The following is a 25952-nucleotide window of genomic DNA, read 5'->3' as shown; positions in this document are numbered from 1 at the left end:
CGCAATCTCTCACTGTCCTTCCGGTGCCGTTTTTCTGCTGCATTTTCCAACATGACATTTTTTTGTACGCTTCATCATTTTGTGACGCACACCAAAAGCTGATATGGTCCCCTAAAGTAATCATGGCGCTCTCGAGAAGCAGGCGAGCTCTTAGCAGACTTTCGATTGGCTTTGTTCACATTCCCATGAAAATCTGTAACAGACTGATATGTGGCCACCAGTCCAGACACGTTAAAAGTATTATAATTATTATCATTATTTTATTTAAGTCGGTGGAGGCAGTGCTCAACCAGTTTCTGCTCCTTCTGGTGTGTGTACCTTGTCCGCCAGGGGGCAGTACAATAGACATTTACGCTTCGATTGAATGGTGAACCATAGAAGACATCATCGTTTATCTGTTTTTTTCTGAGGATAGAGATAATATGCCTGCGAGTATTTTTGTATGCTATTTCTATATATTTTGTTCCCGTTCATGTTTGAAAAAGTTGTATAGAGGTTTCTAATTACTGCAATGCTAGTATCGTTAGCTCATCTGTAGCCTTTTGCATTGTGTGTGAGCATTAAGCTAGCAGTATTTTATAAGCGATGTTTATAAGGTTTGGTTCAATACATGTCCTTTTTATTTTGACTTTTTTTAGACCCTTCTAGATGTAGCTGTGCCACTAAAACAGAAGAACATTGCGACTCCATCCGTCCACTGTCACATTCACAATATCATTCGTTTAAGTTTTTGCTAAAGATTATATGCCTTTGAATAAAGGTTGATAATTGCAGTAATGTCGACAGCAGTAGCATGAGCTCATCTATCGCAAAAAATGAACCAAATTCTGAATACACAGTCAGTATAATTTCATTTCAGGGATTGAATCACATGAACTGTTCAAGTGAGGCTGTAGCTGTCAGCGAAGGTGTTTTGCATCACGAGAATAATGATGATATAATTAGGCCATTTTTTAAAGAAAAATGGCAACTATAAAAATTGAGTGGTGATAAAGTTTTCACTTATTTTTTTTCTGGTATGAAGCCCACTCAAGGGCTTTATATCACTTGTTGTGTTCCTCATAAAAATACAGATACCGGTACTTATTTTATTTTTGAGCAAAGTCTTGCAATGGCGCCATTACCAACAGGCTGCACTCCATCACTTTAGTTAAGGGCCCCAAGGAACAAGAAAATGCATTTATTTTCAAAATATGCTCATGTGATCTTTTCACCACATTTTTGCTCTTTTGCCCATCAACCTTCTTATCAGTCGCCTCACACCTGCACTGCCTCTAGCTGCCTTTTTTGGCCCATTATTGTGCTTTTGCTGTCTAGGACAATCGGGCCCACGCTTCAAGCTAAATGTGTGCTGTTTTATGGGTTATGGCTTTTGAAAAGTGGACCACTTAATGGATTTTCATTCAATATCCCCTACTGTGTGATAATTTGTCATGGATGCTTGAAATTCTTCAACATATTTTCTCTTATAGTCGTTGGGGGCGTTTAATTACTCAACATAAGATATTCGTTATTGTGGGATGGACACTATTTTCCAATGAACAGGAAGCAATAATTAAAATTATATATTACTAAATATGGGTCAGTGTTTACCAGTTTGTGCTCTGGCTGCATCACTTTTCGGCTGTAAACTTAAGCTTTGCAGGAGGCGTCTGGGGCGAGGCAATAATTTCTTTATTTAGCATGTACTGGGGCAAAGGCCCCAATTAAATATTGTGAATTAAACGAAGAGGGAGAAAAAAGACTTAATTATGGTACAGTACTTTTTTTTTGTACAAAACAACCCAAAATATTTGGGTCAAACTGACCCAAGTCGGAGGTCGATCCATTTTTATTTATACCTGTGTGTGTGTTAGCCAATGTGCCAGCCAGTCATATGACTTTGCAGTTCGTTTTAATGTCATAGCCCAATCAAAACTTTCTATGCCATATTGGCAGTTGCGCACCTCACTCAAAAATACTGCCAATCGCCAAAAGGCGACCATACTTAAGTTAAATACAACTGAACTGTGCTCAAGGAAATGTATCGTCAGAAAATATATCTTACTCTATTAAAAAACATTTGCTTCGATGTTTACTGGACAATTAACATAAAGTGAAGACAATTACTTGTTTAGTATGTAAAGAGACCATGTACAGTAAACAGTGCCTGAGGAAAGGTCAATCATTGCCAAGTGAAAACCAGAATAAATAACTTGCCTCAATGTTTTGGTTTTTATAAATCACTGGCTATTTGACCACAAATGATACAACAATATATAGACGGGCAATATAACAACACTCATGGACATATATTCTTTTATCCTTTTCCAAAAAAAATCGCCACTAATATTACTGTAGCTTACAAGAAGACACTCATGTGTCATGTACATATTCATTGTTTGTACTATAGTGCCCCCTCGTACCAGAAGGTGCTGCACAATGTCCATTGACTCAAAGCATATAATCTTGATGCACACCCTGTTCAATTGTTTCAATTATCGTAGTTCCTACTGTATATGGTTTCGTGAGATTTCTGTTTAAGAACGTTCTTCTTCATTAAAAAAACAAAACGCCCTACAAAATTTAGACTGTAATCCCCCCCCCCCCCCCCTCTACTTGACATTATTTTGAGAACATTTACTGCATAAAGTGATTATTTGTCATCAGTTCTTGGCACTCATTCCACTACGGCCCAAACAGAGCTAAATGTGCTAAATCTAACGTTGGGTGGCGCCAGAGAGCAACAAAGGGAAAGCGACGGGAGAGAGGGCGAGCAGAGCCGAGCGACCCACAGTTGTGTGTCTCCCTCTCGAATTCCACTGTGTTTCAGGTCGCGTCAATGGATGCGCGTGTGTGTGTGTGTCTCTCTGTTTGTGTGTGTGAGACCATGTAAGCCACAAGTCAGGGCAGCGATGCTACTGGGAAAACTCCCTCGCCGCAAGGAGCAACACACTATTATCCAGAGTTGCTTGGACCCTTGAACGCATCACTTCAACTTCAGCCGGTGCGCGCGGAAGAAAGTGAACCGCACGCCGTCAAACCGCCTGCCTGGGGGTGGTGGGGTGGTAAAAGAAGATTATAGACCACCGGGATTCGGGGTGGGAGTGGGGGTGGAGGACTCCCCCCTTTGGAAGATTATCGGCTTGAGCACATGTGAAGGACATATACCGAAGAGGATTAGGTCATGTGTACTGCTGCCTACTTGTCATCTCTCCCTGTTCTTGTCCTCTGAACGTTTGCGCAATGACCTTTGGCGCACTTGGAATACGACGGATGCGCCTTTGAGGTAAAACAAAGCTATTTTTTTCGAATTGCAAATGGGAAATATCCCAGGCATTGTTTTGCTTTAGCCTGACATCCACATTTTTGGGGGCATGCTTTAGGGGGTTTACGCACATTTTCCAGTCGACAGTTTTGTTAAAAGACCTATTTTTTAAAATTGCCATCTCTGTATCACCGGCTAGTTACACGGTTATTACCCACGCAGCGTGTTCCATCAAGTGTCCCGGGGAGTAGACACTTACTGGAGCAACGGAGGCTGAAGACGATTTGCAGGGCAGGCTTCGAATTTAAGGGCGATCGATACTTGGGAAGATGCGTTCAAGTGTGCGTAATTAAAAAAGAAAGGAGGGAGGGGGTCGGCGGGAGGGGGGTGTTGACCAGCTGTCATCCGGCCCAGAAAATGTGATGCAACAGCGACACTTATGTTTTATTGTTACAACTATTTATTTTTTTATTTTTACATATATTGGCAGAAACGTTGCGTGACTTATGACGCAAGTGCCGCCAAAAACAAACAAATACGGTAGCATAGCAGGCCCGAGGCGCGCGCGTGTGCGATAAAAAGACTCGAAAATGTACTGGACATACAAGTTAAATACACAAAATGTTCAAAATCGTTTTTTAATTATTAAAATTAAATTTACTTCAAAGTTAAATACAACTGAATTGTTGGGTGGGGGGAAAAAAGTACACACATGCACATGCGCACACATACATAACGTATTTTGAGAATCACTTGTCGAACCCACGCACAGACAACACAATAAAAAATATATGAACTTGTCTGCCAAAGAAAGTGAGGCTTTTTCGGACCCCCCCCACCCCCCCAACCCACCCACCCCATTAAAGTAGTCCTAGCGTACAAGTTAAAGTGCACACACATTTATTTGACTGAACATCCCGAGTGCACTTAAAGTTCAACATCGTAGTAATCGTCATCCGGGATGAAGTTCGTCTGGTCCAACAACACAGATCATCAACTTGGCCCTTTATAGCCGGCAAACCCGATGAACCTCGGCAAACTGATGCCCCCTGCAAAAGAGCGTTGTCATCGTGTATAGTTGGCACAGGATGGCGACGTAGCACTTGAAAAAGGGGGAGCACCACCAAGGGTCAAGACCACCCCAAAATCATGCACACGATCAGCGACCCATATTCTACAGTTGACCATAAAATGTCCGTCGCTAAATTATTCGATACAAGCAAAGCACTTTCACATGAGACCCATCAATGGTATTAGCTAGCGTATCATATTGTGACATCACACAATGAAAGGCAAACGATGACATGCAAGAGCATTTTACACAAACGGTACAAAGTCAATTCTCACCCGAAAATGGTTATGAGAGAACTTTTTTTTTAAACTAGTAGTTGGTTGTTGCTTTTGAAAAAACTTTGATCATGTCACATGTAAACAGGTGACCAGAGAACTTCCGTCAGAATGACGGAACAAGTCGCCGTGTAAACTGATAGCAAAAAAAATAAAAATAATCCAGACTTTCAATCTTGAGGTGATATAAGGCCGCACGTCTCCCGCAGAGTTATACAAAGACGTTCAAGCAATCCGGATACCAGATATGTCCACAAGCTATTTTCAAGAATGATCATAATGCATAAAAATAACAGATGAGGCGGTTGGGGGCAGACAGATTGATTTGTGGAAAAAACACTAACTTGACCAGATTTGGTCAATACGACCCACACGCAACCACAAGAAAATGACCAAATCATTCCAGTGATACTATTCTGTTTTTGGCCAATCGTAGTCCCAAACAGCCGCCTTTTCGTTAGGCGTTAGCGAGTTTGCCGTTAAGCGACAGGAGCTTATCTAATCGGATGAAATTTCCAATACTGTTAGCGTATCTGCGTGTAACATCGCCTCTCCTTCCAATGAGTAAAGCCCCCGTGATCCTGTTATCCTGTTCTTGAAGGATGTGTTTCACATACCCCCTCTTCTCTGATGTGGATTTAGTTGACGAGAACCCTGCTGAGCTGTATCCACAGTTTTGAGCGGTGAGGGGTGGGGGGGCAATAATCATGCTACACGTGTGCGGGGAATCCTTAAAAAGCTTTCTTTTTTTTTTAGCTGCAGGATGTCTCCATCAGTCACAGGCTGGCCCGTCCGTCTGTTTCCACGGGCTCACGTTTGGGGTGTGTGTGTGTTTCGGGGGGGGGGGGGGGGGAGAATAAGAGCTGAAGAGGAGCTCGGTTCAGGCCGGTTGTGAAGGCGGCATTGATATTCCAGCCGTGTCTTGCTCCATAGGCAGCTCGTTGTCACGGTTCGCGCGGTGGGACGGAGCATGATCAACGCTCGCTTGGGAGGAACAGGATGGCTAATTTTATTGAATGTTAAGAGGGAGACGCTATGGGAAATTGGCTTGTGTACAAATAATTGGGTCTCTGAAGTGCCTGTCCACCCGCCGAGTGTGAAATGGAACACCCCGAGTGAATCTTAACTATTTTTGCCTTTTTTCTGAAAACGGGTCTGAAATTGAGCTGTTCGAAATGTCGCCGGATTGTGATGCAATGATGTGGCTAGTTGACATTATACTGCTTCCACGCCGTTTCTGCGTGACGATCCGCCGTTCCCGAGCAATGGTCGGATTAGACGGAACCACGACCCGGTCACAACCAAAAGCTGCTAACATCCACATATTCGCACTTCGGCATCGGCGAAATTGCTCATTCGCAGATTTCCTCAGGCTGAAAAAAATGTTTCATACGAAAGTATTGCTTTGGTGCAGGCAATGAGCTTTATTACGTTAGGCCATAGCCTTGTCAAATTGAAAAAAAAGTGCTTTGCCGCCAAGTTGAGGTAGCTCGAGGCCCTTCCCAACTGTCTTGATCTTGATCTCAGTATTCACCGGACAGATTTGCATTTGCGTTCCTAGCCGAGCTGATTTTTTATGAGTGTCATCATGAGGTGATGAAGTGCTGCCTTCACGAGTGAAAATTATTTGGTGAAAACATCGAAATGATGCTTTCGAACAGGGGTGCCAAACTTATTTTGATATTCTACATCTTCATTAACTCTGAAGTACTGGCGCAGGATTTGAGCGGTTGCTCAACTTCATGAGACAAAACCTCCCTCCCACTAGACTAGAAGTGTACTTGAATTCTTTGTCCTTGCTTTATTTTGATTGAAGAATCTAAGAGACACCCGAGAACACAGAATTAGTCTTTTTTTTCAACACTTGCTTGATTGATAATGTGGTAAAGTCACCTTTTGTTTCAGCCGAACTTTAGCTGGGGGCAGGGTGGGGGGGGGGGATGCTATAACTGTACGTATTGTAGCTAGTATAGCTTGTTGTAGCTAGCCCAGCTAGTGTCATTTACACTAGTATGCTAGCTATTTTTTTTTGCTAAGCCTTATGTGAAGTTGTTTTTTACGTTTTAAGGACAGGACCGTTATTCATGCGGGAAAGTGGTTCAGAGTGCACAATTGTCTGTATCTCATGTTTTGTATTATTATTATTTTTTCTTAACTTTTCTTTTGATAGCGGTGCTTGATTGATAATGTGGTAAAGTCACCTTTTGTTTCAGCCGAACTTTAGCTGGGGACGGGGGGGGGATGCTATAACTGTACGTATTGTAGCTAGTGTAGCTTGTTGTAGCTAGCCCAGCTAGTGTCATTTACGCTAGTATGCTAGCTAATTTTTTTGCTAAGCCTTATGTGAAGTTGTTTTTTACGTTTTAAGGACAGGACCGTTATTCATGCGGGAAAGTGGTTCAGAGTGCACAATTGTCTGTGTCTCATGTTTTGTATTATTATTATTTTTTTCTTAACTTTTCTTTTGATAGCGGCGCGGACACCGGCGGCGGCTCCTCTTGTTTTATGTTGAGAGGGAAGAAATTTCATCTGTGCTGTATGTTACACATAAAGTACATTTGACAAAGTTTATCCAATCCAATCCAAAATCATGTAACATGGGTTTGTGACGGTGTACATGCTAGATGCATGCAGTTGATACTTTGTGGTCCTCTCCATTTTAAGTGCTTTGCCGCCATCTTTTGGCATCTTTATGCAATTGCAAACCCCTTCAGGGGTAGCCAAGTTTTTTTGCGGTGGGTCCCTATCCCCTGCTAATCAGGGGAGGATGGGGGGGGGGGCGTTTACTGTCTACCTTCCCCTTTGTAGGATTTCCCTTTATTCGCGCTCACAGTAATATTGTTTGTATTTCTTCACGCCGACATTTAGCGGGTTGATGATATTCCTCTGATTTGACCTTCCAGTATCCTGTTGGGGGGGAAAAAAAAAATCAGTGTTTGTTTCATTCACTAAGCACCACCTCGAGTCGTTATGGGGCGCCCCATGTGGCTCGTTCATTTTCACAGACTTGCAGCAGGGCTGAGAATTAAGAAATCTCGAAGCGGCTCTGCGCATCCCAGATTTTCTTCTTTTTTTATTTTTTATCTTCTCCCTCAACGGCGTCAGGTGCAGTCGTGGCACACCGTGTGGCCGTTCACCGTCCTCTTGAAGATTTATGGTCGGCCGAGTCGAAAGATTTATCTGTCCCTAGTGCATGAAATTGCAATGCTCTGCAGTATCGCGTCCAGGGCCGGCGTGGGTGACTGATTCGGCAAAGGCTGGTGGGGGGGGGGTGGAGGCATCGAAAAACCGGCGGGCTCCACATCAGGTCGACGCGAGCAAGGCTTTGTTTTTCTTTAATGCACTCTTTTATTGGAAGAAAGAATAGAAATAAGCGCAAAGGAGTAACCGCTGGGGCACCATAAAGAAAATCCCTTGCAAGAGTCGTACAGATAACGTCTTGAACAGTCGCTCACACTCGAGTGCAAAAGTTTACAAGCGGTTGCAGGAGGACGATTCCGACAAGGCTGCCCGCCTTCCAGAACTTAACGTAGAAGTCGCTGCTCGTTTGCATTTCATTATTTCCACAACGAGAGACGAGCGGCCGATCCATATATCATCCTTCACATCTTGTGGCCCACTTAAAGGGACGTAAGCGAGTGTGAGTTTTCGCCGTTTGTTTCCTCCCCGCCGACACTGACGACCGTCCCCGTGTCTTCTTAAATTGACAAACATTGACAGAGGCGCAGGTCGTATCAGCTCTCGAGCGCTTGTCAGCACTGTGTTCCTTCTTGACGACGGCGGTTGTTTGCACTCAAGACGAAAAATCATTTGGAAGATAAGGTGCTCCGCCGTGTGACACTACACTTAGAGTGGATTTAGTGCTGCGCTCTTCGCCGGGCCGAGGAAGTTTGTAAGTGAGTAAGTTTGGGTGACTTGGTGCATCCTGAACGCCAGAGTAGTCGATCAGTGTGTCCGTGTGTGCGCGAGATCCGCAATCGCAATTGGGACTGAACGAATCGTCAAATTCCGATCGATGTCGCGCCGTGGCAGAATGTGATTTTTAACTTTTTTGTTTTCTCCGCTCTGTTTTTGAATGTTGTTAACAGTTGTTTGGAAAGACTTGTCGGGAATAAAACAAACTTTTTGTTTTATTGCTCGCTCCCCTTACGTTACGTTGGCAAGCAAACTTCAGCAACTCGGTGAAGTGCTGCTTTCACGAGTGAAAATACCCACCGTGCTTTCACTTCGTGAGGACTCGCGTGCAAAGCAGCCACCCCGTAGCTCCGCCCCTTATAGTCACGAAAGCTGAACTAGTGATGCACCCCGCTCTGTTTTGAGGTGGGCGGGGTTAGTAGTGGCTCATTTGCATGAGGTGGGGATTTGGATTCAGGCTTGCAGAAAGACCCCCCGCCCCCTCCAAAAACATCATGTATGATCTTGTGAGCTCCTCAAACTCAGTTCGAACATAATCATGATGGATGGGAGACAACTGGGAAGCCGCAAACCGTACTAATTGATTCCGTTCTTCATTTTCCTCACTGGCCATAAATGTCAAAAAGAGTCAATAAGTTTGCCCGGATGGAGTTTCTGCCGTTAATTCAAACCGCAAGCCGCTTTTGCCAGAGCAAAGCTGGACTCGGCGTAAGAAATCCGTGTCCTGCTCGCCGCCGAAGCATGAAGGGAGATGATTGCATAGAGTGTAAGTTATCTCCTCTCGCCAATGCCAACAGTCTCCAAATGAATCATGCGCCGACCGGCGGTGAATATTAAAAGGCGCCGCTTTGTGGATGCAATGGTGATTTGTCGCATTCCTTCTCCTTGTCCTCTCCGCCTCGCCTTTTTTATTTTATATTTTAAGTTTTTATTTTTTCTGTCACACTACATTACGGCGCTGTTCATTTCTCAAAGAAAAAAAAAAAAACAACCTCTCTACATTTTGGAACTCTGTCCCTTCGGGAAATATGCATACAGGAACACATTTTGGTGTTGCATTGTATGATAAAATAAAATGGAACTGCTGAAGTTGAAAGTGAGGCGCACAACTCAAATTCAAAACCTCAGTTCAAGTATCAGAGAGATGAACTCTGCCTCTGCTTTTTTTGGCGCGGTGGGCAATATTTGTGCAGTGCATTATTTTTTTACTTTTCATGTACAGTACTGTACGTCCCGTGGTATTTTCCTTTAAGGGGTGTGGCCTATTCAGTGACATCGAGAGACCTGTTAGGTCTGTGTATGAGCTTCTGGGTGTGACCTATTTGTGAGTTTGGCGGTTCAATGATGAAAGTGCATCGGCGACCTTGGCTCTCCTTGCCCATATGCGAGGGCATCACATTTTTTTCACTTCTCCTAAACACATCTGATGGTCACAATTTTGCTCACATTTCAAGTTCAACTTCAAGTCAACTTTATTGTCAAATGTGCAACACACAGCACAGATGAAATTTCTTTCCTCTCAACCACAGGAGAGAGGAGCCGCTGCGGGTGCCCAAAGTAAAGACCAAGCGATGGCTCTGATGAGAAATTCATAATTTGGGGCATTTGTCAAGGTAACATTGAATTTCTCCACTTGACAGTTAGAAATATGACTTTAAGAGTCGAGGTTCGTCGGGGCAGATAATTTCCTTTTCTGTCCGACTTTGGTGATTCTATTGTATGGCGGAATATGGACTGGAATGTTCATGATGAGTCGTGTTGTCCTGAGCTATGCAAAAGCTCCCATGGTGGATTTGAGTATTAGGCAGCTGCCACCATCGCTTCCAATTAAAAGTGACCCCCGGGGCTGATGTTTGGCTAAATTTAATCAATGAACGCCTATAAAGACTCAAGCTGCTCGCTTGGCCACAGGGTAATGTCCATCTAATGAGTAGGAGCACATTTCGATGATAGGAAGTGAGCGGCAGGTCGCCTCTCGCAGTGGGGGGTGGGAGGGCATCATTGTTATTGTTTAACCCACAAACGGGGTCAAAGATATGAAGGAAGTCGGTGGGGGACGGTAACTTTAATATGCGCTGCCGACGGTAAGCCGTTGGTCGAAAAATATTTGCTCATGATTTCCCTTTCGAAACAGCAAACACAGTACAGCGTAATCGTGTGAATTAACAGTATGTCAACTTTCCCACACACAGTAAAGGACATATTCTGGACTTGATCTGCTGTATTGGATTATCACCAACAAACTGTAAAACCGATCTCCTCCCATACACAGATCATCTATTGCTTTCATTCAATGTTAACCTGTCATTTTTCAAATCCAACCCACAACGCATTATACATTTCCGTAAAATCAAGGACATTAACCCGGACAATTTAGAATCACTTATCAACAACCTCCCCAGTACTGATTGTCTTTCTACAACAGATGAGTTTTTGACACACTACAATACAAATCTCCATAACATTCTCAATATCCTGGCCCCACTCAAAACCCGAACTGTCTCCTTCAACCAAACAGCACCCTGGTTTACCCCTACCCTCAGACAACTTAAATCAAAAGGCCGTCAACTTGAAAGATTATATAGAAAAACTGGACTCGCCATTCATAAAGAAATGTACACTACCCACTTTCTCCATTACAAGGACTCAATATCCAAAGCCAAATCAATCTTCTACTCTGGATTAATCAGTTCCAATGAAGGCAACCCCAGATCACTCTTTTCACTCATTTCTAAACTCACTAAACCTGCTGACACTCTTCCCTCACATCTCTATTCCACTGATTTTTGTAATACTCTGGCCTCATTTTTTACATCCAAAATCCAACTTATCCACCAGCAACTCACCCCTTCAGCTGCTCCTAACCCTCCTTCTCCATTCTCCCCGGTTCCTACCCACCTATTCTCTGCATTCACATCCCCATCTGTCCACCAAATCTCCATCTTAATCCAGAAGTCCAAATCCTCTACTTGTCAGCTTGACCCTCTCCCTACTGTTTTAGTCAAAGCTTCTATCCCGGCCCTCTCCCCTCTCATCACTAACATTATTCAAACTTCCCTCTCTACTGGCATTGTACCATCTCATCTCAAAACTGCTGCTGTCACTCCCATACTGAAGAAACCTGGCTCTGATCCCTGCGACTTGAACAACTTTCGTCCCATATCAAACCTTCCGTTCATCTCCAAACTTCTAGAGAAAACAGTAGCTGCTCAACTTCACACCCATCTTTCCTCCAATAAGCTATACGAACAATTTCAATCTGGCTTCCGTCCCCTCCATAGTACTGAAACTGCCCTCCTCAAAATATGCAATGACCTTCTTCTCTCTGCTGACTCCGGTTCACTCGCCATCCTCCTCCTGCTTGACCTCAGTGCAGCCTTTGACACCATCTCTCACTCCATCCTCCTCGACAGACTCTCCTCCATTGGCATCACCAGCATCCCCCTCTCCTGGTTCCGCTCCTATCTTTCTGACCGCACCCAGTTTATCCAGCTCAAACGTTTTAGATCTCACCCCTTTCCCCTCACTTCAGGTGTTCCTCAGGGTTCTGTCCTTGGCCCATTGCTATTTCTAATCTATCTTCTTCCCGTGGGTAATATCTTCAGGAAACATCACATTCATTTTCATTGCTACGCGGATGACACCCAGCTCTACATCTCTACCAAACCTAATACCGTACTTCCACCATCCTCCCTAACCAACTGCCTGCAGGAATTAAAATCTTGGTTCACCTCAAATTTCCTCAAACTGAATAGCAATAAAACTGAATTCCTCCTTATAGGCACTAAATCCAATCTAAACAAAATAAACAACTTCTCCATTCCCTTCGAAAGCTCTTCCATCTCCCCCTCCCCTCAGGTCAAGAGTCTGGGTGTCATCCTTGATAGCACCCTCTCCTTCACCTCACATATCAACCACATCACTCGTTCTGCATATTATCATCTTCGAAACATCCACCGGCTCCGCTCTTCTCTCACTCCTCAGTCCACTGCTATACTTGTACACACCCTTGTCACCTCGCGACTCGATTACTGTAATTCCCTTCTGTTTGGTCTCCCTCAAAAAACCCTCCATAAGCTTCAGCTGGTCCAAAATTCAGCCGCCCGCATTATCACACTCACGCCATACATAAACCATATTACACCTGTCCTCCAACATCTCCACTGGCTTCCCATTTTACACCGCATTCAATATAAAATCCTGCTACTCACATTCAAATCCATTCATGACCTAGCCCCTCCATACCTATCTGACCTCATCCATATTCCTACGCCTGTCCGCTCTCTTCGTTCCTCCTCCTCTGTCCTCCTCTCTGTCCCCCCTGCTCGCCTCGTCACCATGGGAAATAGAGCCTTCAGTCGCTCTGCTCCCCAGCTATGGAACTCACTCCCCGCTGACCTTCGTAATACAGCCTCATTAACACATTTCAAATCCCGCCTCAAAACACATCTGTTTCGACAAGCCTATTCACTCAGACCATAAAGCCATTGTTTTATTTATTTATTTTGTTGTATTTTTTTCTTATCTTATTTGATGTAGTTTTTTAACATTGTACTCGTGATTTTAACTGCTTGTTGTAAGGTGTCCTTGAGTTTCTAGAAAGGCGCCCACAAATAAAATGTATTATTATTATTATTAATTAACATACAATGAATATGGCACCATAAGAGTAAATGTTTGCGCTGCAGATTAGGAAATATTTACCTTTTTTTTTTTTTTTGGTTTCATCAGCCGAGTTGACTGAATGGATTAATTTAGCTTGACCTTGTTTATCATGACACCATGTTCAAATCACTGAATGGGGTTTGTGCTGGTTTTATTAAAATGTGATCTATTTTTACAAATATTCATTCATTCATCTTCCGAGCCGCTTGATCCTCACTAGGGTCGCGGGGGGTGCTGGAGCCTATCCCAGCTGTCTTCGGGCAGTAGGCGGGGGACACCCTGAATCGGTTGCCAGCCAATCGCAGGGCACACAGAAACGAACAACCATTCGCACTCCCACTCACACCTAGGGACAATTTAGAGTGTTCAATTAGCCTGCCACGCATGTTTTTGCAATGTGGGAGGAAACCGGAGCACCCGGAGAAAACCCACGCAAGCCCGGGGAGAACATGCAAACTCCACACAGGGAGGCCGGAGCTGGAATTGAACCCGGTACCTCTGCACTGTGAAGCCGACGTGCTAACCACTGGACTACCGGGAAATACTGTCTAATTATTTTTACAAATAATTAGACAGTATTTCCCAGTTAATGCATGATTGCATTTTTCAAGAAGTATGTTTATTTGTTGTATTTAATATTCATGTCAGGGCGGCCCGGTAGTCCAGTGGTTAGCACGTCGGCTTCACAGTGCAGAGGTACCGGGTTTGATTCCAGCTCCGGCCTCCCTGTGTGGAGTTTGCATGTTCTCCCCGGGCCTGCGTGGGTTTTCTCCGGGTGCTCCGGTTTCCTCCCACATTCCAAAAATATGCATGGCAGGCTGATTGAACACTCTAAATTGTCCCTAGGTGTGAGTGTGAGCGTGGATGGTTGTTTGTCTATGTGTGCCCTGCGATTGGCTGGCAACCGATTCAGGGTGTCCCCCGCCTACTGCCCGGAGACAGCTGGAATAGGCTCCAGCACCCCCCGCGACCCTAGTGAGGATCAAGCGGTACGGAAGATGAATGAATATTCATGTCAGTAGGCGGGGTACACCCTGAACTGGTCGCCAGCCAATCGCCAGCCAATCGCAGAGCACACCATTCGCGTTCACAGTCACACCTAGGGACAATTTAGCATGGCCAATCAACCTACCATGCATGTTTTGGAAATGTGGGCGGAAATTAGAGTACCCGGAGAAAACCCAAGCAGGGACGGTAAGAACATGCAAATTCCAGCCGGGAAGGCCAGAGCCGGAAATTAAAAAGATTTCAAGGATGTCTATATAATGGTACTTTTCGAGATATACAAGAGAGTCAATCTTCCTATTATAATTTTTTGGGGGGGTAACTATTTAATGGGTTGTGAATTCATTTTATTCCACCGCTTACTTCGTCCGCCTCTTCTTTCCATTTGGAATATGAGGCCACGTTTGAATATTTCACACTCTGCAATTGTCACATCTGTTCTGGCAGGCTGCCGCGTTCGTCATATTTGGTGTAGAACAAGAGGCAACTTATTAATCACATGAGTTATTTTGCGGCCACGAGAAATCTCCAAACAACAGAAGAGGGGAAATGGGACGATCTCCTGCGAGTAAAACAGACTCGGGGTTAGAAAAATATTATTCGACATACTTTGGCGTGACGTGATTAGGAATTCCGTTTCGTGAATGCGAAGTGTGCGGCTCCGAAGGAGGCTGCCAGGAGTCAAGAAAGAGGCTTTGGGAGATTCAATATTTGCGGATCAGGATACAGCTGACGCACAACACAAGTTTGTGACTCTTTAAAGGAGACACGCACTTTGAAAACGCACAAAAGACTTGGGCCGTCACTTGAAAGTGGCTCTGGATCTTCACCTAGCCCAGCAGATCATGTCATAGGAAGAGAAACTTGTGCAGGTGGTTATGATATAAATGAACCCAACTCTTACATAACAGTCGGGCAGAAGTGGTGCTCGGCTAGGCAGATAAAAAATATTTACCTCTTTAAAAAAAAGAAATTCAATGATGACTTTTACTTGAATCTCTGATTTAAAAAAAAAAAAATTAAAATGGGTTGACCAGTGTTTGAAATGGAGAAGTGCTCAGTAACAGTTTTAGACTGTTAATTTTGTGAACGATATTTGCGGGAAATAAGCTGTTGGGGCACTTACATTTCAGCGTCTGTAGTAAAGTAGTTGAATATCTACATTAATACTTAACTACAGAGCGTGACGGCTTTCGTGTTAGTCTGCGTTGACTGAAGTTAGCGGAATATGACTATCTCTTATCCAGGGCAGATGGTCTTGTCTGGTCCTTCGTCATCCTGTTATTTAATCAACTCATACTATTCCCCCAATCCAAAACATACTGAGCGCTTTAATCGGTTGTCATTAAGTAAGTCAAAACATTTAGGTGTGACTTAGTTTTCGTGTGGGGCTAAGAAAAAGAGATGTGGGTCCTGTTGCGATCTGTAGCAGCTGTTCTTTATTTTGTGTTGCAAAGAAAAGCAGAAGAAAAATCGTGGTCGAAATGCCCTCACACACACACACACAAACACACAAAATAAAGTATCATATGGTGGAAGATGCCCTGGGGTTTTTCCAGGTTAAATCTGAAATTGTTTGACCTCGCAGGTGTCTGACTGTTAGTCCAACAGTGAACCTTTTTGAAGATCAACAAACGTCAAGTTTGTTTTCAGCTCATCTACTCTGGAGATGAGCTCCCTCCCACGCCTCCTCCCTCTCCACCCCCCTCAGTCGCAATTCATCATGTGTGTGTGTGTGTGTGTGTGCGCCTATGAGCTTTCCTGTGATGAGGTTTACCAAACAAGCCGTTACCCCCACAGATGTGTGATGCAAGGGCCCCACTTGACCTGCAATAGGTGTTTTCACAGGGGTAGTGGTGGGAAAAACTGTGAGAAAATTGTACAAGTTCATACTTTCGTTTCTATCCTTTTATTAAATTTTTTTAGTTCTTCAACTTCACCCATCACTTTGTCTGCTTTGAAATTGCTTCACTGCGAGAACACCAGAACCCCCCCCCCTCCCTCGTCCCCCATTGTTCCGAAAGATAAACGCTGCACTGTATTAAAAGTATTAAAAACTGTATTAAAAACTGGGGATGTCAGTCAAAAGACTCACAGTGGGGAGAGAACCAAGCCTGGCTGACTTGGACGAGAAACATTCACACCTATGGACAATTTAGAGAAAGGGTGGCGGATAGCCAGCAGTTTTGTAACCCTAAAAAAAAAAGTTGAAATTTACATTTTACACTAAACATTAAAACAAACAGAATGACACTTTGTGGATTAAAAAAAAAGCTAGCAAAAAGCTAGCAGTAAGCTAGCCTTCTGCTACTATTTAATGGGTTGTGAATTCATTTCTGCCTTCTGCTAGCTTACCTTCTGCTAGCTTACTAGCCTTCTGCTAGCACACAATGCAAAAGACAATAAAACACAAAGTCACATGGAATAATCTTTTGAGAAAAAGATATTCAAACCTGGACAGATATTTGAACCTAGAGCTTACTGTGTGACTGTTAGTATCTGTGAAACCCATTTTGGTTTGCGTCCATATGACTATTATACTTCCCCCCCCGGTGGGCAAGTAGCATACACCTCAGTGTGTTGCAATGATTTAATCATAATGAGCGAACTGCACAATTCCTCACATTCTACAAATTCTGAATACAGTGTTATGACGTGCTATTTTCCTGATTTCGTAAGTTTCTGCAATTTATTATTTTTTAATTTTACATTTTTTGTCGTGGGGAGGCTGGCCTGTCTTAATGGTCTTTTTTTATTTCATTTCAAGAGTGAAAGATGATATTTTAAGTTTTGAGGTGATGCTGCGGATGCTGTTGTGCGGCATCCTGGTTCTAAGTAACTGTGTTGAAGTAGACTGAGGAGCTTCATTGAAACAAAAGTGATGCTTTGCAACCATCTCGTGGCATCTTGGCAACAAGGAACCAGCTTGAGTGGTTGGAAGGGTTCCATTTTGACATAAGTAGTGCTTTGCCGCTGTCGTGTGGCATCTGTAGCCAACTTTATCCACTTGCTTCTTGATTTTGAAGCGTGTGGTTTTCATATTACCGGTGCTGTACCTCTAAATTAGATATTTATAAATTCATGTTTTGGGAAAAGAAAAACTTTTATTTTATCTGGTAAAATACTGACAACATCATTTCGAGCATTTTTATTTGCAGAAAATGTATTGTCTTTTTTTCTCCTCTCCCCAGAGCTGTATATCATTAAATATAATTTTCAGTCTTTATGATAGTCGAGTGTGCTTCTGAGATGTTACAACCTTACTTTTGACACTTTATATCAAATATTTCATTAATCCCGCTGAGCAAAGGAGCTGGCGAAGTGTTTTTGAACATGACAGGTTCTAAAGGGGGGAGAGGAGGCGATGGGGCTTTTAATAAAGAGGACAAGCTTTGGATGGGGGAGGGGAGGATGCTGACAAAGACGGGGAATTACTCGTCGCTTTGAAGTTCATTTGAGAGATGCAATTAAATGGAAAAAGTCGCATTCGATATCCTGACCGCTTGTTTTGTCGTTCGCTTGCCGCCATGGTTATGCACAGGAAAGATGAAATAAAAGGGAATGTATGTGAAACGTGTCAAGGGCCATTACCTTCACGGTGGGTCACGGTGACAACAGCGGAGAGAAAATTACTTCAATGAAATTCTGTGCACCTGGACAGGAATCAATTTATTTATTTATTTTTAGCCATCCTTCAAACGGCATATTTCCTAGAATGCAGGGTTGCTTACATTATGATTTCGCAGTAGCAGAAACGACAATAAAAAAAAAAGAAAAGAAAGAAAGCTCCAGTTGTTGTGGTGCTCCGGTGGGGTTTTCAGCATTCATTTGGTCGGCATGGCAACCACACCAGCCTCAATGTTAGAGAATAACAGTCAAAGTAGCAATCATCCAGTTGTTGGACGACCACTCTAGCACTTAGCCAAGGAAATGTTGAAATAAAAGGGTTATGCCACACACACACAAAATGGGCTTTTCACATCAAAACGTAATAAAGTTGATGCCAGTTCAAAAGATGACTTTGGAGGGTCCCTGCAGAAAAAAAATGGAAAGCTTGGGACACGTTTGCAATGCTGCAAAGTGTCATTACTGTATGTACGGGCCTATCTGTGTTGGATGTGTGCCTTTTAAGGGACATGGCTCGGTGAGTGATGTCAGGAGCTGAAACTGGGCCGTTAGTCTGCCTGCCAGTGTCTGGGCGTGAGGTGTGGCCTACAGCAGCTGATGAGTTTAGTTGTTTTTGCTTTTTTTGTTTTTTTTTCACCCCCCCTAAAATGGATTTATTAAAAATATATAGATTTTTTTTTACATTGAATTATATAATAAAATTAATTGATTGATTGGCGGGCGGCCCGGTAGTCCAGTGGTTAGCACGTCGGCTTCACAGTGCAGAGGTACCGGGTTCGATTCCAGCTCCGGCCTCCCTGTGTGGAGTTTGCATGTTCTCCCCGGGCCTGCGTGGGTTTTCTCCGGGTGCTCCGGTTTCCTCCCACATTCCAAAAACATGCGTGGCAGGCTGATTGAACACTCTACATCAGGGGTCTCCAACGTGGTGCCCGCGAGCACCAGGTAGCCCGTGAGGACCACACCAGTAGCCCGCCAGTGCTAGGATTGTGATTTGCTCGTAGAAATTATGATTTAAAAATGCAAACATGGGCAGTATTATAGATTCTATAGCTACCTATTTAGCTATCTAACTAGCTAGCTACAGTATATATCTAGCTAGCTAACGTTCTAATATTATTAAATGTAATTTGTACAAATGTTATTTCAGACGTGTATCAATTTAGTAGCCCTTCACACAATCAGGACACATGAAGTAGCTCTCACTCTCAAAAAGTTTGGTGACCCCTGCTCTACATTGTCCCTACGTGTGAGTGTGAGCGTGGATGGTTGTTAGTCTCTGTGTGCCCTGCGATTGGCTGGCAACCGATTCAGGGTGTCCCCCGCCTACTGCCCGGAGACGGCTGGGATGGGCTCCAGCACCCCCCGCGACCCTAGTGAGGATCAAGCGGTACGGAAGATGAATGAATGAATGATTGATTGGCAACAATGAAAATAAATCAATCATTATATTTCTATTCATTTTACAGAATCATTGGTTGATTATGGGGATTAGCGGTTGGATGGATGAGAAAATCAATGAGTGACTTATTCGATTATCATTATTTGGGCTGAAACTAATCATTGTTATTTTGTTTGTTTTAATTATTATTAGTTGACCGGCTAAACATTTTCATCCCTTTAAAAAACAAACAAAAAAACCCCCAGGACTTTATTACAAACTGACGTACATTGATTATGATTCAGTTACTGGTTTGGCCTGTCTACAAAATCTACAAAAACGATCATTGTTTTCCAAATTAAAAGCGGATGTTCACAAATGTCTTATTTTGCTGAAACTGGCAAAATAATCTGACGATTTGGACAATTTTCAGTGACACGGTGCCTCTAAAAAAATCCGTCGTCAAAATAATTATTCCGTCATTTGGTAATCGATTAGTTGCTGATTTTTTTACTTGCTCTACAAATAATCTGTTTTTGTAGTGGATCACCGCGTGCTGTTACCTGGAACGTGGACACCAGAACGGCTTTGAATAATGAACCATATGCTGCTTCACCACGTCAGATAATGGGATCGGATCACAAATACCGTAGCTGCTGCCTGTTCCGGTCTGTTATTATTTCAAATCAAAGCAGTCTGTAAATGCTGACCTCTGTCTCTCTCACATGTCTAACAGTGCCATTTCCCCACTTTTACTTCCACTTGCGCCGTTTCCAATCTCCTGCCCTATAACATTCACACCGGGGGGGCTCAATAAATTCCGTCCTATTTCACAGTGCATTTATTCACCCGGGGGCAGGCCGTTTGGAGAAAGCAAAACGGTAAATTCACCTCTTGCTCTCCAGCGGGCGTTATCTTGTTGCGAGCCCCGTCGAGGCGGCTCGAAAACGCCACTGACGGTTTTTAAAGTTGGAGGGCTGCGAGACTGAAACATCGTTTCTCGATAGGCCGACGACACGTGTTGCGCCATACCACACAACCTGCCGCCGACCGTGACTCTCGTTTCCATTTTGTCCTGGGCGCTAACCTTAATCAAGTGAGGAAACGCGACCTTGGCATTGACCGAGCAGTGCGGCACTGGTTCGCATTTGTAAGGCTGCCATTCAATTCATTTGTTCTTCACTACGTCCTCGATCAACAGATTGAGTGCACGGAGGGGTTCAAGTTGCAGCCCAGAATGGGCAGCTCCGCGGGAGTTTAATGTCATTTAAATTAAATACCCCATTTCCCCCCCCCTGAAGTGTCTTTCTCATTTTGGGAAATCTCAAAAGTATCCAGTATTGATATTTTGGGGAAAAGAAGAAGAGAATCCGGGCCAGCGTTGGCATGGGCTCCCAATTCCTCAAATGAGAAATCCACATTCTCTTGGCATACTGAAATGATGGAATAATGATGAAGCTTGACATTATCGGAAATGGGCGACGCTCTTTTGATTCGTGAAATTAATGAAATATCCTTTTTTGTTTTTTTTTTCTCATGCACCGACTAAACCCAATAATTGAAATATTCTCAAATAGACAATTACATATGCCGTAAAATGCAAATGCATATTCCATGACGCATGACATCGTCAATGTTTCCTTTCCTAGGAAAGACGAGCATCAGTGGCTTTTTTCCTTTTTGAGGAAATGGAAGTTGCATTTGTGTGTCAGTAACGGTAACGAAATTATGATGCTTTCAAAAACGTCAAGAGCATTTGCTATCGTTTTTTAATACACACGGTAGCGAGACACGAATAGCGCACACAAGAATACTCACCGGCATATATTCTTTATCCTCAGTGGAGAAATCCATCAGTATGCATCGCACACACACCGAACGCGATGCCCATTGAATTCACACTGGGAATGTCCATTATTTACATTTGATTCTATTATGCTTTGAAATCATATATAGTTAAGTATATATATATTTACGCAATAGAAGTGCAATAGAAAATGGATGGTTGGATGATATTGAGCAACGATGGGTGAGTTTCCTGGGCTCCATTTCCATGCGTCCCTCTGCGCCTCGTCGCTTTCGCCTGATTGTTATTCTCGGCTACGTCTCAGCCGGCCCTGCCAGCCCCCTTCGCGTCCATCACTCGCCGCCCTACCTCGCCTCTGTTGTCCTTGCGTCTCCCACCTGTGTCTTCTCCATGCAAATACCCCCAGAGTGTGCCCTCCGTTTCTGCTCAGTCATTTGTTGTTAATCCTCTGTTGGGTTTCCGGCAGTGACTTACCTCATCAAGTTTCCCTGCTTGTCAGCTTCTGGTGCCGATCGGGCCAGCCTTGGCTTTGCCGCCCGTTTAATTAGTTGAGGCTTTTGTTTCTTTGTTGAAGTGATTGTAAGTGACTCATCAGTTTCTGCCTGTCTGCTGCTCTCTTTTGTGTTTGGGTCGACTTGGTATGAATGCCAGATGCTGAATTCACTGCTGACAAAATGACACCATTAAAAGACACCATAATTTGTTGTATTCTTAATTTTTCTTTTTTGCTACCGCTAGATTTTGGAGCAATCATTTTTCAGCATGACCTGTTGCTCTCGACTGCACTTTCAATCACTGTACTGAACAAACGTCACTGGAATGAACATGAGCACAAAAGTAATACCTGCACCTCAAATGCAAATTTGTAATAGTATTGTTATTAAGGCCTGAAAAAATGTTTTTTTTTGTGAGTTTTTTTACTTTGTAGAGCAGTTTTGCAAATCCATGACTTAATTTGAGGAGCAACTTTCCAATTTTGAGGATTTTTTTTTTTGCAATTTACCAGTAATGCCAATCAGCTGATTGAAAGGTTTTATTAAACAATAAAGATATGGCATCATAATAAATTTTTAAAAATATGAAATTGACTTTTTAAATTTCTTAATCAACATTGTGTATAGCAGCAAATTATATTTACTTGCCCAGAAAAAAAATATTTTTTATTTTAAATCAAAAATTATTTTAAACATTTGATCTACTATAATGTAATTTTAAGATTTTATTGTACGACCCCCAAATTGAAAATAAAAAAAACATCAATCACATTTTTCATCAATTGGGCTCGAGCTAATAGCCAATCACCTAACTGTATTACTTTTTTTTTTTTTGACGTAATGGTTATTTTTAATGCCATGCACACATTTTTGTGATCCACGCCGAGTCGGATGACATTTTTAAGTTCAGCTACTGTTTCCTGCCTAAAACTTTCATGAGACCTGCCAGTGTCCGCAAACATGAACTATTCATTAGTGATTGCGTTATTACCCTGATGCGTCATTTCACCAGCAAGGTACCGAAGCAGCTACTCTTTATTAATTAATTCAGCGTACAGCCCACAGTCTGACCTACTCGGACCAGGGGTGGCATCCATTAATGCGGCGACATCCCTTATTATTAACACGCGCGGCGGCTGATGGGCTTTAATGGTCAGTAAAAGCCATTGAGACACTTACTAGCGAGAAAACAGCCACATTCTAACTCGCAAGAAGTGAGGCCGGCTTGGGCAAATGAGACGGCGCCACCAGAGAGGGGCCGCGGCCATCTTCCCATTTAGTCCTGATAATTGCAGCCGAGGCTGTTAAAGCCCAAAGTCAAAGTGAAAAGACTAAAGCAATCCATTGGGTTTTACCTCATCTCTCGCTGAGCGGCGATGATCAATGGTGGCGATTTTCCAGCTTGGGGAGAACATCTCCGTGGTAGTGCTTTAAGGTGAAGGTTCTACGAATACTTACATGGGTAGCGGTGCAGGGGCATCTCGAGATTGTGTTTCACGAAAGCACATAGCAGTCTTGAATAAAGTTCCTGAAAGCGAAACTTGAAATCAAAGTGCAAGTATCTTAACGGAAAATAACACATTTATTTTCTGACATTAAATGTACCGTATTTTGCACACTGACGGTGCGCCTTATAATCCGATGCGCCTTATGTATGGATCGAATACTTGGACGTAGTATTTTAAATGGTCTTTGTTTGTTACAGCTGCAGCGGTTGTAAAAGCTCTATATTAAAAAAAGCTGTATTGTATTGTAATGTATTCTCTTTACCATAGCTCCATCTAGTGGATGCATAATGCCACCGTATCCATTATTGTAGTTTCGATTCTATGCGCCTTATAAAGCGGTGCGCCATACAGTGTACATATGAAAACAAGCCTTATACGCCGAAGTGCCTTATCGTGCGGGAAATACGGTACCTAAAATATTTTTAAAATGTGAGTGGGTGGGGTTTTGTTTTTATTTTATTTCCATTTTCATGTATTTAGCTTGCTTCAGTGGTGCGGTTGAAGTTTTGCACGTTGGCGAGTGAGCACGGTTGGCGCGCGCACGCTAACCCACATGCCGAAAAATTATCATAATTCAAAGAACATTGACGTTCTGACTTCACTGAATTAACCTAAATGAATTTAATTGATCAGGTTGGGCGGCGAGTTTTTAAATGCCAATGTTTGGGTCAGTTTAGTATAAGTGCTACTTCATCCACATTGAAGAGTTAAGTGTTCGTTTATGACCTATTCTTAATTACATTATGTGGTTCGAATTATTATCATTATATCAAAGTATTCATGCAGCTTTGCTGCTATTTATCATTTTATTGTCGTTTAGCCTGCTATGTTTATCTGGTGGATAGCATTAGTGTAATGAAGTTTGATTGAATATAGAAGACCTTGTAGCTAAGCAACACTTTCCAATTAGCCTGCACAAAACCTCCGCAGCTGGTGTGTCTAAAAACATTAATGGCGTGCACGTACCTGTCACACCATATTAGCAAAGTAAATATGCACAAAAAGAATTGCGGAAGGCCTAGTGGTTCAAGCATTACATCAACGTAAAATTTACTCCGATTTGCTTTTGTAGTCATGAAGGTACAATAGCGGAGGGAAATGAAGTGAATGAAAAGTGGAAGTTATACCAGAAAGTATAACCAGAAATTATAAATCACGAACCAATGCATTGCAGTGACCTCTAAATTGAGTCTTCACCATCTCTAATTCATGATTCAGGCTTTCCTCATCCGCTCGTTCATGGTGAGGCTGTTCATTGGCGAATTACATTTGCCACCTCAAGCCCGCTGCAATTACACACACAAAAACAGGCTCGAATGTACAAACGCCGCCAACAGGATGCACGCGAGCGCGCCGCAGATTAGATGTGAACTGCTTCTTTGTGTGCCGCCGCCGCTCTATCTCGCGGTGCAAATTGGCGAGCCTCTTCCAAATGAGAAAAATGCACAAAATGTAAATGCCTTTTACCGGTTGTCACGGGTAAGGATTTAGCAGAACGCCATTTCAGGTTTAGAGTGCAAACAAGACCACGTGGCGAGGATGTGACAAACATGAAAGGAAGCTCAAAGAAGAAGCCAATTATTCCTCGTAGTGTATATTCTATATATATATATTTTTGGAAGGTCTCCAGAAGAAGCTCTTTGTATTTTCCCTCCATTTTTATGCCGCTTGTCATTATTAGGTTTGTTGCAAGTGAGCTGCAGTCTATCGCCCACTTGGGCTTGAAACTGTACTGGCCAATGACCCCAACTCGTGAGTTATTCCAAGTTGCGCTCAATTTTATGTATTTCTTTATGTTTTTGCCCAATACACATGCAAATTGTTATCTTAACCCTTTCAGGGGCAGCTTTTCATGTTATTAGGTTACAAGGTGCATGAAAGGGTTAATAGTGTGATTGACTATGCCATTAAACCCCCCCCCCCCCCCCAAAAAAAAAAACACACACACAACAAATTCAACCAACAAGAAGAGACGAGGTGCCTTTATTAAGATTTTGCAGATTATCAAGCCTGGGTGACTGATAATCTACACAGATAGTGAGGGGTGTGCGTGGGGTGGGGTCGGGGGGGGGGGGCAAAATTTCAGCAAGCAATTTTTTTAAATTCACAGTAGCAAGTTAAAAATGAGTTAGGCATTTATGTAATTAGATGAATAAGGAACTGCTGTTATGACCAACAGACGCTGTCTTAGGCCACTCCCCTTAATTGCACACATCCAACACACGAGTATTGCAGCACGTCGTCACACTTTCTACCATTTCTCTACATTCCCTTTGTTTTTGTCGAGCGCTATTTCTTTCTTTTGTAAACCCACAAAAGAAAGCAATTTCCCCTCCTCCTATTACACTTGTGACGGCCTACCGTCCCTTTCAAACATTTGAAATGAAACGTCTGCTTCAATTGAATGTAGGGGGGGAAAAAAAACGCCCCCCCCCCACCCCATCCCCGAAAAAGCCCGCGTATCTGTGATATTTCAAAGGAGCCAAGTAATTAAGGATGAAATATCAATGTGAGACACCCTATTGAAGAGTGATTATGCAGATCTTTTTCTTAGTACTACATAGATTAGCTAATACCCTCTCTTGGAGATAGCGGCAAGACCGTGAGGCAGGTAATTAGGAAAGCAGTCGAGCGGCGTAAGGGCTGGCGTCGACGCACCCTCAAAATTCTTAATTCCCCCCCGACCCCGCGATAAAGACATAAAGTGTCCTTTTCGATTGCGCCTGAGGTAGTATCCAGGTTTCTAGCCAGCCGGGAGACTCGAACCATCACTAAGGCGACCCTGACGCGAAGACACGGTTATTTATTCACTCCTTCATTGTTTCCGCACACATCGGAGTCAGTGATTACCGCGTAGGATGGGGGCGGCCCCGAGGAATGCATCATAAAACCCTCCACTTCCACATACATCGCACCAGCGGCCTGGAAAAATCATAAGATGACAGATATTAACTGCACT

The 25952-nt window shown here is 43.2% G+C and overlaps 1 protein-coding gene across 2 annotated transcripts in view; it reads left to right on the top strand.

Moving 5' to 3' along the window:
• Positions 1–2666: 2666 nt before the first annotated feature.
• The window catches only part of LOC127610106 (protocadherin-15-like), a 211857-nt gene continuing 188571 nt past the window's right edge, over positions 2667–25952 (top strand). The window contains exon 1 of one of the 2 annotated variants that reach the window (XM_052079848.1): positions 2667–3268. The gene's annotated coding sequence lies outside the window, so the exon portion shown is untranslated. The remainder of the gene's footprint in view (positions 3269–25952) is intronic. The other variant, XM_052079846.1, reaches the window with a different exon arrangement.

This window comes from Hippocampus zosterae, chromosome 11 (assembly GCF_025434085.1).
Source record: "Hippocampus zosterae strain Florida chromosome 11, ASM2543408v3, whole genome shotgun sequence".
Lineage (NCBI taxonomy): Eukaryota > Metazoa > Chordata > Actinopteri > Syngnathiformes > Syngnathidae > Hippocampus > Hippocampus zosterae.
This window is presented reverse-complemented; position numbering and strand designations above follow the sequence as displayed.